Below are 13,564 nucleotides of genomic sequence, written 5' to 3'. Positions count from 1 at the left end.
TTTCTCAGAAATGCCAAGACGTTACAAAAAATTTTAAACCTCTAAAGAACAAAACTCACAGCTTTATTTCTACAACTGAATGAAAGTCAAGTTTGTTTTATCAGAAAGATTATCTGGCTTCTCTAAAACATCTTCTCAGGCTTTTCCCACGCTACCCCAGACAGTGGTCCATATCGGCACTGTCTGGATTCTTGTCATAACGGGAAGTGAATCTTTTACACTATCCTGGGTCCTTGCTGTCCGGCAAATGAAGGACGACGTCATCACGTTCCTTGCAGCAGGGGCCCTCTTAGGTGGCACCAACCTTTACTTCCCAACGGAGCAGTACATCTACAGAAGGAAAAGTGGCGGCGTCTACACTAGGAATCCGAAGAGAAACCTGGGAGAAGCTTCTGTAGGCAGCTCATGCCATCGTTGCCACTGAAAACCCAGCTACTGTCCCTGCTGCGTCCTCCAGGAACCCTCGCCAGCGAGCTGAGCTGCAGTTTGCTGCCGCTTCGCTCCTGGAGCCTCCACCAACCAGACCCAGGCAGCTTTCCAGGAGCTAAGACTCCTGGTAGTTACGATCCCTGGGCTGACCGCCGGCCTCTCCCAGAGGCATGTATGTGAACTTCTTACCATCGGTCTGTGTGACACGGACTCTCCTCTGCACTCTGGAGACCCACCCATTCCCGGCAACCAGGGAGCTCAGTCCGTGGGTCTGACTCGGCGGATGCTCACCCTGGAAGTTCTGCCATAGCGCGGCAATCCTTTCCGCGTGAACACTCTTGGGAGGTCGTGCCTGATCTCTACGTCTGCAGATTCTGAAGAGATTAAAAGGGAAGAGCAGGTGGCAGCTGAGCAAGCTCTGACCAAGGAGGACTTCACCGTGAATGGGTCACTTCAGCAGCTGAGTGCAACGCTACTGGATCTGACGTGCTGTCTAGTCCACAGGCGGGCAGGCGAGCTCGCTGCCTACTCCGCAGTTTCCCCTGAAGGCTGGCCTGCAGTGCCCACTGCTCAGGCCACTGGATGGGTAGGCACAGCACTGCGTGGGCTTCAGCTGTTCTTTCACAGGCTCTTTTCTTGGGTGGGGGCTGTGCTGGGTCCTTGCTGCTGCACAGGTTTGCTCTGGTTGCAGTGAGCAGGGTGCACTCTCTGCTTGTGGTGCCTGACCTTCTGGTTGCAGCGGCTTCTCTTCTTATGGAGCGTGGGCCCCAGGGCCCCCAGGCTTCAGTGGTGGCAGAGCGTGGGCTCAGGAGCTGTGGCCCCCAGGCTGTGGAGCACAGGCTCGATGGTTGTGGTTCATGGCCTTAGTTCCTCTGAAGGCACATGGGATCTTCCTGGACCAGGGATTGAACTCATGTCTCCTGCATTGGCAGGATTCTTTACCATGAGCCATTACGGAAACCCACAAACTCTTAAAATGGAAATTGGTTCACAGAAAATAAGCAGTTTCTAAATAAATAAATGTGTCTACTCATGAGAATGTTCTGTGACTTTTGCTTTTTTCCTTTCACATAAGAGGAAAATTTCATAATTCATTATGTTCTTCCCTCAAACAATATTTGCAACTGCTAATTTTACTAGATAAGCTTGATCCAATTTTTAAAACGCTTTTCTCCCACTTTCCCCTATGCACTGTACATTCATTATCAATTGAGATAATATTTTATCATTGTTCAGTCACTTAGTCATGTCCAACTCTTTGCGACCCCATGGACTGCAGCACACCAGGCTTCCCTGTCCTTCACCAACTTCCAGAGATTATATTTATACTTCATATGGATAGGAGGATAATCAGTTGGCTTCATCCTTGAATTATTTCTCTGAATCTGACATATTAATATGCTAGTAAGATATAAGACACTTGACTGACTTCAGCATAAAAAAAATAATAGAATCAGGTGACCATATCTGAAGACTGATTATAAAAGCAGCAGCCATGTTGATGAGGAGAAGTGACACACGGGGGGACATTTTATGTGATGAGAGAGAGGGGTGCTGGCCTCAGGGATTTAAAGGGCTGTTTGAAAACAGAGTGGAACTCGGCTCAGTGGATGGACCTCCTAGGAGTCACTTCCCAGAGACACACAGGACAGAGTGCTGAGCATCCTGAGTGCCCACAAGGTGGTCTGAAGCCGTGGCCAGGGCACCCCTCTGCGTATCAGTGGAGATGGTAGCTGTATTGTGTGTCTGTACGAGTCTGTATAAGGTGACCCTGCATGCAGAAAAGCAAATTTGACTAAATGGCAGATGGCCTCAGTTCTAATAGTAAGATCTTTTCTTAAATCAATTTCTTTCTCCTCTCAGCTTCTCCATTTGAAAGGAGTTACTCTTCATGAGACCTATTCCCTTTTAATTCCCTTCTTCAAAGCCTCAAATTTCGTAGCTTTTTTTTTTTTCAGTATCTTTCCATGTTTATTCCTCAGACAAAATAAGCAAGAGTAAAATTTTCTTATTGGACTTTAAAGATAAACAAATACTTTTAAAATCAGACTTTCCAAACGTTCTAAATTCATTCATGTTCTCACTTTAGTATCCTCAATCCTAAGCCTGTAATGAGCGTTTTTACCTGATTCAAACACAACTCTGGGGAGTAAATTGGTGGCGGGACTCCACAGACCTCTGGAATTTTGAACTCTTGACAGTTAGATCTCCTTTTACAGAAGTGTTAGCTCCAATGGAACAAGGAGCATATAGTGCCAGATTGCAGGGCTGACAGCGGGGAAAAGACAGTTTATTGATGGTAGAAAAGATCTGCCTTCTGACCAGCAGCCGCCGCTCATGGTGAGGCAAACCGGAAGTGCCTGCAGACTCAGAGACCCATGCGGAGGGAGCAGGACCCTTCAGCCACACTCGTTATCAGCGCAGCCATCAGAAAGGGGTCCTTCCTTGACCTGACTCGTGCTTCCTGTTTCTTTAACTCCCTGTGCTTCGGGGCTGCTCTGCTGAGTTGGACTCCCCTTTGCTTTTCCTAGATCTCCTTGGGGCCTTCTCACAAGGCCCGGCAGCAGGCAGCAAGCAGCGGCACCATTGGGCAGGTCTGCTCCTGTAACTCCTCTGGCAGCCCTGCGGCTGGGACAGCGCTGAGCATTCACCGTCCCTCTCATGGGACCAGAGGTCGGAATGGGGAAGATGGAAGGGCTGGCTTTTACTTTCTTTCACTCCTGGGCCAGAAGCTCTTAACCTGAGGGATTTGGAGAGCCCAGGGAGCCTGTGGCCTCCCTGAAGTGATGCATAAAATGCATCTGTGCACAAGCTTTTGTTCAGATAAGAGTAAATGCCCTGGATTCACCCCTTCAGAATATTTTATCTTTGTTCCTGGTCTGTACAGATTCTGTGCTTTGAAGCACAGCACCGCTGCAGTGATTTCATCACACTTCCACTGCTGCCAGTCCCTAGTAAACCCAGCTTTCAGAATCAAGAGAAGCTGCTGGCTGACAAGGCTTAAAAGCATCCTTTGAAGTACCTAGAATCAAGAGCACCTGACTGTACTCTACTGGAACATTTTAAGGTCTAGCAGTTTGCTTTTCGCTTGTGAGTAGCTAGGTCAAATTGTCCCCACACAACAAAACCGAACTAAAGTCTATGTGTCTGACCAGGGTCACAGGACACAAACTACTTTAGGGCGGGTCCCAGGTCAGCCTGAGATTCTGTCATTACCAGGAATCAAAGTAGCAAAGAGCATCTGTGACACAAACCCTAAAAGCGTTTTATTACTGGATAATTTGGGTTGGGACGGTTCCCTAGAGAAGAGAATGGAAACTCACTCCAGTGTTCTTGCCTGGAGAATTCCATGGGCAGAGGAGCCTGGCGGGCTACAGTCTAAGGGATCCCAAAGAGTCCGACAGGACTGAGTGACTTTCACTTTCTGTTTTCAGTTTGGATCTACGTAGAGGTAAAGTCTTTTCTGTGGATATTTGTAAATGCTTCCTACAGATCAGTTATATGGCTTTGTGTTCTTCTGGAATTGCTCCCATGACATTGATCTGGACTTCATACACTTACGTACCAAATTACTCTGTTTTCTGTGCAATGGTGGTAAAACAGTTAAAAAGCAAGTATACAAGCCAAAGCCCGTGAACTGTTTCAAACAGGTTGAAAGCGCCACCTACTGTCCAATCTTTAGAGGTGCCCGAGGAATGTAGTCTGAGCCTTATGGACTGAGAGCCACAGGAACTAGGATATTAAGGTAAGTTAGACTCACATCTGACTATACTTTCTACTTATATGCTATTTATAACGAGTATGTAGTTATATTTATGCTCTCTCCTGAGCATTCTCAATCTTTTGTTACAGAAAGTAAGATATTGAAAATCACTGAGCTGTGGCAGATGTAAGAACCAGTATCAGGCTATCATGTGCTTTCCACGGGTCCCGATTATCCCACACCAAAATGCCTTTAGAGTTCTGGAGCAAAACTGCTCTTTGCCACTTTTATTCCTAGGAACGACTGAGACCCAGAGCTCCCTGAGTGGCCCCTCCTGAGGGGACTTGACTGTATTTATTTTACATGTTTAAGAGATGACAGCAAAAGAGAAAGCTCTAAAATGGCAAAAGCTTTCAGGTACACCAAAAGGGTGGTTTTTAATGTTGGTTTGAGTGTTTTGTTTTTAATGGAACAATCCATTATAGAACAGGCCAAAATAAGTTTAGAGAATAACATTTTCTACCTCTGAGAGCTGCTAAATAAAAATTGTCTTTACTATGGGCCTGGCATCAATTCAGACTTGCCTTGGACAGGTGACTGACTTCCAGGCTGCCTTAAACCCAGCCAGTGTTCAGGAAATGTCCCAGTGACTGGAGGGGACAGCAGCGTGCAGCCAGCATTTCACTGTTTGTGCTGCTCATGTGCTCTTTCTGTCTCTAGCCCTTCAGCAGATATTCATGCTCTTCTACGCAGCTTATCATTTGTTTGACTCTGAAATACATTGGTCCGGTTTTTAATGATAAGCTGGTTCGGTACAATCGTATGTAAAGTATTTATTTAAATACAAACAATATACACTCTTGTTCAAGTTCCTCCTGAGTTAAAAGTACACAAAAAAACTCGATAATTTAGAGTAAAAGTAGAATTTCTCTTTCATCCTTATCAAAGTATCTGTGGTTCACTTGTATATATTGCTCCAGCTTTTTAAAAAACATTTTCAAATATATATTTATTTACACAGATAATATAGGTTCATTTTTAGTTCAGTTAGACAAATAATGTGTGTTGTTTTACAACTTGCCTTAGTCATGTAACAGTATGACTTTGAGGTGTCACCATTTCCTGTTTGGAGGTTTTCCAGTGGTTTTAAATAGGAATATAAAAATATTTTTTTAGAACAAAATGATTCTGATATAAGCAAACTAGGTTCATCTAGCATGCACATTCAGGGAAATTCAGAAATGTCTTTAGTTGCCCTGCGCATCCCACCATCAGGAATGGAGAAACTATGAGCAAGGAAAGTCTCAGTGATGAACACCAGGCACCCCGTTAACCCAGCTCTAAAGGAGGAGGGCGCGGCGAGGACAGCTCACGGGCCGCAGGGGATGGTCTTGTGATGCCTGTGTCTCCAGGCTGGCTGGTGGCAGCCGAGAGAATCAAGGAAAGAGAGATGGTAGGCGGGGAACAGTGGAGGGCAGGAAACGGGCCTCCTGGAGGCAAAGCACACAGGTCGCAGCAGAGCCTGGGGAGGAGGAGCAGGTCAGCTGGAGGAGGCAGTGGAGAGACATCCAGAGGAGGCTCCCTCCCGATCACCCCACCCCAGAAGGAGAGACACCTGGAGGAAGCTCCCTCCCACTCACCCCACCCCAGAAGGTGCCCATGGGCTGGGTGCGGGGTCGAATCTGCTCCCCTCACTAAGAATGTGAGCTTCAGGCTGATCTCGGGAACACACTTCTTGTTTCACTTGAGTGATTCAATTATGCCTCCCCTGTAATTTCAGGTTGGGTCTTCTCTGCCTACCTTCCCCTCACTTTTCATTCTGGCCTCAGTCTTCATTTTTTTCTGGCAAACAAAATATGATCAGCAGGCAGAGTTGACTGCATAAAAGGCAAAGGTCTGCCTCTGAGGAGTAATATATACTCATATTGCTATGCTAGTTTATTTATATTTATTAATTTAATTTACTATAACATCAGTCAGTTCAGTTCAGTCGCTCAGTCGTGTCCAACTCTTTGCGACCCCATGACTCCCTGGCTGTGCACGCCAGGCCTCCCTGTCCATCACCAACTCCCGGAGCTAATGCAGACGCATGTCCATCAAGTCAGTGATGCCATCCAGCCATCTCATCCTCTGTCGTCCCCTTCTCCTCCTGCCCCCAAACCCTCCCAGCATCAGAGTCTTTTCCAATGAGTCAATTCTCCAATGAGTCAACTCTTCCAATGAGGTGGCCAAAGTACTGGAGTTTCAGCTTTAGCATCATTCCTTCCAAAGAAATCCCAGGGCTGATCTCCTTCAGAATGGACCGGTTGGATCTCCTTGCAGTCCAAGGGACTCTCAAGAGTCTTCTCCAACACCACAGTTTAAAAGCATCAATTCTTCGGCGCTCAGCCTTCTTCACAGTCCAACTCTCACATCCATACATGACCACAGGAAAAACCATAGCGTTGACTAGACAGACCTTTGTTGGCAAAGGAATGTCTCTGCTTTTGAATATGCTATCTAGGTTGGTCATAACTTTCCTTCCAAGGAGTAAGCGTCTTTTAATTTCATGTCTGCAGTCACCATCTGCAGTGATTTTGGAGCCCAGAAAAATAAAGTCTGACACTGTTTCCACTGTTTCCCTATCTATTTCCCATGAAGTGATGGGACTGGATGCCATGATCTTCGTTTTCTGAATGTTGAGCTTTAAGCCAACTTTTTCATTCTCCACTTTCACTTTCATAAAGAGGCTTTTTAGTTCCTCTTCACTTTCTGTCATAAGGGTGGTGTCATCTGCATATCTGAGGTTATTGATATTTCTCCCAGCAATCTTGATTTCAGCTTGTGTTTCTTCCAGTCCAGCATTTCTCATGATGTACTCTGCATATAAGTTAAATAAACAGGGTGACAATATACAGTCTTGATGTACTCCTTTTCCTATTTCAAACCAGTCTGTTGTTCCATGTCCAGTTCTAACTGTTTCTTCCTGACTTGCATACAAATTTCTCAAGAGCAGATCAGGTGGTCTGCTATTCCCATCTGTTTCAGAATTTTCCACAGTTTATTGTGATCCACACAGTCAAAGGCTTTGGCATAGTAAATAAAGCAGAAATAGATGTTTTTCTGGAACTCTCTTGCTTTTTCCATGATCCAGCGGATGTTGGCAATTTGATCTCTGGTTCCTCTGCCTTTTCTAAAACCAGCTTGAGCATCAGGAAGTTCACAGTTCACATATTGCTGAAGCCTGGCTTGGAGAATTTTGAGCATTACGTTACTATCATGTGAGATGAGTGGAACTGTGTGGTCGTTTGAGCATTCTCTGGCATTGCCTTTCTTTGGGATTGGAATGAAAACTGACCTTTTCAAGTCCTGTGGCCACTGCCGAGTTTTCCAAATTTACTGGCATATTGAGGGCAGCACTTTCACAGCATCATCATAAGTATATGCATATATAATGTAAATAAATATAAAATGTTATGTACTATTGTTATTTTAATATAATATTTATATATCAATGATATATGTTAATATTAATAATATATAGGCTGATTTAGTTAACGACACCCCTGGTGAGAAGACTAATGAAGACTAAAGAAGTCAGAAAAAAACAGAAATTTGAAGATCTTTGAGAAAACTCCATGCTCACGATGTAAATGGCTGGACGTGCATGAAGGTTCTTGGCCAGGGCTCCTCACAGGCTTCTCCAGGCCCCTGTTATGGTCAGCAGTGAGAGAGGGAGCGAGGATCTGGGCAAAGCCCCCAGGCCTAGGCCGGGCCAAGCCCCCTCCAGTCTCCTTCTTTCTGTCACCATGTGTCACCTCCTCACTTACACTAGTGTAAACGAGTGTTATCACTTCTCCCACAGAATGAAGGGTGTGTGTTGCAGGAGAGCTGGAGCGAGCTCACTGGTGATACAAATCTTAAAACTATAGAGAGAGGGAGTTGGAATGAGGGAGACAGATAAATAGACATATGTGCCCTGGCTTTAGACTGTAGTGTGAAATTTATATTAAAACTGGTTAGCCTTTAGCCTGTATTCTTATCAGTGCCTGTATTAAACAATTGATCAGTCACCTAAATATCATAGACTCTAAATCATAAACTAGAATTTTAAAATACTGTAGTTTTCTGTATTGACAAAATGCACTTTTGAAGCCAATGTTCAAATCATCCAGTGTCTTCTCTTTGTGTTCGGTCACATGTTCTCTTTTTTAACTTTTGCTTTGTATTTGGGGTGTAGGCCATTTACAAACAGTGTTGTGACAGTTTCAAGTGACACCAAGGGGAACAGTTCACCCAAACACACACATGCGTCCTTTCTCCCCCACACTCCCCTCCCATCGAGGCTGCTACATAGCATTGACATCCATGTGCCACACAGGGAGTCCTTGTTGATTCCTAACCAAAGCGGACATTTGTTGCATCATCAGAGACTCTGTCAGAATCTTTCCCAGAGGTTAGTGAGGAGTTTCCTGGAAAACACTCAGCCCACCCCCTGTTGCCAGAGGAAGAGTGTTTATATACCGGTGCTAGTTTTGAGAGAATTTGGTGAACTGGACCAGCTCGTACAGAGATGGAAACAGCTTGTCACCATCAACATTGTCACCATTCCCCAGTAGGTTCAGCCTCCCTGAAATGCGCCCCGAGTCCTGACCGCTGAGCAGGCCAAGCCCACTCTCAGCCCCCAGCACCTCCTCCCACAGGGCTGGGCCCACAGGAGGTGGAGGGACTGACCGCTCGTCCCCTCCTCCCCTTAATCACGGGCCTGCCCGAGCCAGCTCCCTGCTCTGGTTGAAGGAGGAAGAAGGCCCAGCAGCAGCCCCAGAAGAAGCGCACAGGGGACCCTCCATTCCCAGGAGTGCGGGCTCATTGTGCAGGGCCGAGGGGGCACGGGGGTGGGAGAAGCCTCAGCCCTGGACACTGTGGGAGCTTGTCTGCTGAACAGACTCAGGGACTGCCTGTTGGCCATGGGATCTGAGGAACAGGAGAGATTTTCATGGACTGGGGCTAGCTGGGAGGGTTTGCCATGGTCTAAAGCACAGGCTGTGTCTCTCTGGGCTGAAAATATTAACCACTGAGCACTAGCTCCCATCAAAAGAGGGTATTGGTTAGAGGTGTCCTGAGATGTAAGAGCTTCATAGGGAGACAAGAGGAGATACTAGGAGAATGTGAAATGCCTTGTAGAGCCTGAATCACACACCCAACCTTCTGACCCCAGTTTTGAGAGGTAACAGTTTCTTATGCATGTCCCTGGTGGCTCAGATGGTAAAGAATACACCTGTAATGTAGGAGACCTGGGTTCCATCTCTGAGTCAAGAAGATCCCCTGGAGAAGGAAATGACAACCCACTCCAGTATTCTTACCTGGAAAATCCCATGGACAAAGGAGCCTCGTGTGCTACAGTCCATGGGGTCACAGGGACATGATTGAGAGACTAACACCCTTTCAGGTGAGGGCAGCTGGTTTGCTTGTGCCTGATCAGGGAGGGGCACAGGTGAGTGTTGCTTCTGACGAGTGAAAGAGGCTTTGGGCCTAGAAAAGGAAACAGCAGTCTCAGAGGCCCTTGCTGAGTCATCTAACTTTGGGAAAACAAAACCAAACTTTAGGTCCTGCCCTGATGCTCCACGCTGGTTGCATCTACCTGGGACTTATCACCCCTTGTCCAGAGGATTTAACACTCCCTGCCCAACTACAAATGCCATCTCAACTAAAGAATACCTAAAACATCCTGCCTGACTAGCGTTTCCCTTATCGCTTCTACAAACCTCCCTTTAAATATGAAGCCTCCCTGATCCCTCTCAGGCTCAGCCGGGTTGCTGGCCGACTGCCGACCCTCCTTGCCTGAATAAAGGTCACCTACTTCCGTTGAAGTCATCTCTCCTTTTCTGCCTCAGCCCAATCTAGATCTTACAACCAGCACTGTCCGAGAGAAGAGGGCAAACAGGTGCCCCCCGGGAGTCAAGACACAGGCTGCTTAGTCAGCAAGACAGCTGTGAGGGGTGGAATGGGCACCGTGCGGGGCCTCTCCTGCTGTCCTCGGGTGCCCTGAAGTTCCAAGCTTTGGCCTGAAAGCGTCATAGAGAAGGACCCTTTGTATCCTACCTATTAGGAGTTAACCACTAAAGGAATGTTGCTATAAGCTTGTACATAAAGTCCCATCTCTGGGAGCCCTGCATCCCAGGTAATGAGCACCAAGCTAAAATAATAACTTTGTTTAATTCACAGGAAACTTCCTGACCAGACTCTCCTGTGAATCACGGCAGGGAGGCAGACATTAACACGTCCCGTCTGGAGCCTGATCAGAATGAGGAAATATTTGACTTTCCTCCCCCACCACCTTTGAGAATTAATATAAAGGAAGCCTGAATTCTAACTCAGGCAAGATGGGTCCTGAGACAAGAGTCCTGGGTTTCTGAATAAAGTCACTGTTCCTTGCCCCAAGGACTCATCTCTCAATTTATTGGCCTGTCATGAGGTGAGCAGTACAAGCTTGGACTCAGTTACAGAAAATCTGACAGTCTTGCTCTTTTTTTGGGAAGATTTCCATTTTCATTCATTTAGTCATTCATCATGTATTTGAGTCCTGCTCAGAGCCAGGCCCTGCCGAACTCACCCTTGGAGACCCGGCTCAGACCTCACCAGGTCCAGGATGCCTGTCTTGATCCCATGCTCTGCCCGCACCATTTTCTGCCTCACCCAGGACCCCTCAAGTCTTTAAGCACACTGCGATGAGCTCTCCAGCTTGTGAGCCCTGTGAGGACCTGGAACAGATGCAGAACAGGGCTCAGAAAATGTGAAGATGACCAATAATCAAATCAATGAGCTGGTCAAACACAAACCAGGCTTAGGTCACATTCACCAAAGGTCATCTTTTCTCCCTCCTTCCAGAGCCAGAGTTTCAGGGGGACCTTTACCAGGAGCCCAAGGATCTTCTCTGACACTAACCTCATCCAAAACGTTAACAGTCTGGGTGGATTTTATTTTCAATTTTATTTCTTTTTACACTTGAAGTCACTTCGTGACTATTCCACTGAATACTGAGTACTTTAATGATCACTTCTGTTGTGTCTGGGCCAAGAAAGCCCAATACGTGGGTAGCATGCTGAGGAGGAGAAGGTCAGGGAAATGTGGGGCCGGGGGTGGGGGGGGAGGAGAGGGGGTTGGGGGTGGGTGGGTGTGTGAAACAGAAGAGGCAGGTGGCCCCCACCCTGTCCTCACTGCCCGGCCCCACCCGCTTTGTACTTAACCAACCTGACTGTGATTACCAGGGTCCAGATGTCTCCTTGCTAGATGGCCTGACCTTTAGAGCCAGCTATAGAAGTCACAAGACAAACCTAAGTTCTGGGGACCTGTGTGATCCAGGAGCAGTCACCTGTGCCTTCAGAGGGTCAGTTTCTGACCCACAGTGATGCTCTCCCAGAGTGGGATGTGAGTTGGTGGCCAGCCCTGCTCACCGTGAGATGCTGCAGCTCTTGCTGTGCCCTGAAACCCCTCCCTGCAGCCTGGCTGTGTTCAGGGAACACCTGGACAAAACAGGCATGAGCGAGTAGGACAGAGTGGGCACTTCCAGGGCAGAGGAGATACAGAGAAACTGGATTTCACTCTGGCCACTTCCAACTGGTCCCAGCCTAATGCCATTTGTCATACACCAGAAGTAGACATGACCTCCTGGGAGATTAGAGGACTCTCCTGAGAGCTGGGATGTGGAGCTCTGGAGGATGGGGCTGGGAAGCCCCCCACATGAGGCTGGGACTCTGGGGCTCTGAAGCTGGCCCGGGGAGTGGAGCTGGGCCTGGCAGGTTTGCACTGCAGACTGTCAGGTGTCTGGCTGAAGCTGCTGACATCTGTGGTCACACCTCCCTCAGCCATCTGACCATTTCTGATCCCAGAAGTTGAGCAGGGCTGGTCTGGCGGGCATGCAACTGAGACAGGAGCTCAGCGTGGGTGGCTCCTCCACCCGCCTCTGCTCTCCTCTCTCCTGGTCTCTCTCCTTTGGCACCTCTGCCCCCACCTGCCATGTAGTTCTCTTCTTAGGCCACCGTGGGGAGGCCTGCATGGAGTCCTGGTCGGGTGGGTGGCACGGAGTGTCCCAAGAAGGGTTGTCATGGCAGGGCTGGTTACTCTGTGCTCACTGGTGGCTCATGGTCAGTGAGGCAAAGAGCCTCCCTGCACAAAGACGGTTCCTAGTGACGTGGGCTGACTGACAATGGTAATTTTATATGCTGTGAGTTTTTCACAATTAAAAAGAAAAGAACTCGTGTGTGTGTGTATTATAATGGCCTAGAAAGGAAAATTTCAAGTCAAACAGAGGAATGAATCATGTGCTAAGCCATAGATGAGTCTCCAAGACATAGCACCAAGTGTAAGAAACCAGCATGTTGGCCACAGTTGTACAAATCCATGTACTTAAATATGCAGAATAGGCAAATCACTAGGGTCAAATAGCACACAGACAATTGCCAAAAGCTGGGGGAAGGCAGAAGGGGAAGTGCCTGTTTGGTGGGTAGTGGCTTTCTCCGTGAGGAGATGAAGTGCTCTGACTTGGATAGCGGTGATAGCGGCACAGCTTTGACACAGATGATGAATCACTGAGCTGCACATTTTACAGAGTAAATTTTATGATGTGTGAATTAGATTCCAACTTAAACATTGTGATTGATAGAGGATTTTTTTTTTTTTTAAGAATTCACACAAGAAACACATCTTATCCTGAGTTTTGTTTGGTTCTTACCCTTCTAACATCTGTAGGCAAACAAACATCTGGACAGGGATGAGGATTCAGGTTTCCTCCTTCAGGGACTGACTTCTCTGAGCTTCCCTTCATCACCAAACAACGAGGATCCTCAGCCTCCACAGGAGCTGCTCTCCATGTTCCTACCATCCCCTGTCCTTCTCCTCCCCCTGCTCTGACGGGCTTCCTCCCTCCAGCTCCACCTCCTGAGTTCAGTCTAGGCTCCTCTCACCAGCGCTCTTGCTGGGCTCCTGACCACCCTCTGACTGCAGCCTCTCCGCCCTCCTGTTCGCTTTCTCTCTGTGATAACTGATCTGCGTTAATTGCAGTTCTGAACATGTGCGTTCTCTACTCACAGCACTGAGTGGCTCCCACTTCCCAGGAAGGATAATGGCATCCCAGGCCAGGCTCTAAATGCCTTTCACCCTCTCTCCCCTGCCCCCTTCCTCTGCCAGCCCTCACCCGCTGCGTCCACCCCGCTGTCCACACTGTCTTTGACATCATGTAGGAGTTGAGATGAATCCTCTGCCTTCACAGCTGCCTTTCTGGGGGAACTTATTCTCTGTTGCACCCACCACTGGCCCCGGCTCTGGATTCCTGGCTGCTGAACTGCATGCCTCTGAGGCCTTGGCTTGAAAACCATCTGCTCTGCTGATTTTCCTCTGACTCCCTCGGGCTGTGTCGTAACTCCTTGTCTTTCTTCTGGTCCTGTGTGCCTCTTC

The 13,564-nt window shown here is 47.7% G+C and overlaps 1 pseudogene; it reads left to right on the top strand.

The window, feature by feature from the left end:
• The first annotated feature begins 139 nt into the window (after nucleotides 1-139).
• Nucleotides 140-13,346, top strand: LOC112445676 (small ribosomal subunit protein uS2-like; annotated as a pseudogene).
• The last annotated feature ends 218 nt before the right edge of the window (nucleotides 13,347-13,564 follow it).

The sequence above is a fragment of the Bos taurus genome, unplaced genomic scaffold (assembly GCF_002263795.3).
Source record: "Bos taurus isolate L1 Dominette 01449 registration number 42190680 breed Hereford unplaced genomic scaffold, ARS-UCD2.0 Leftover_ScbfJmS_2406, whole genome shotgun sequence".
Taxonomy (NCBI): domain Eukaryota; kingdom Metazoa; phylum Chordata; class Mammalia; order Artiodactyla; family Bovidae; genus Bos; species Bos taurus.
Note: the sequence above shows the minus strand (reverse complement) of the source record. Positions and strands in the feature narration are given on the sequence as shown.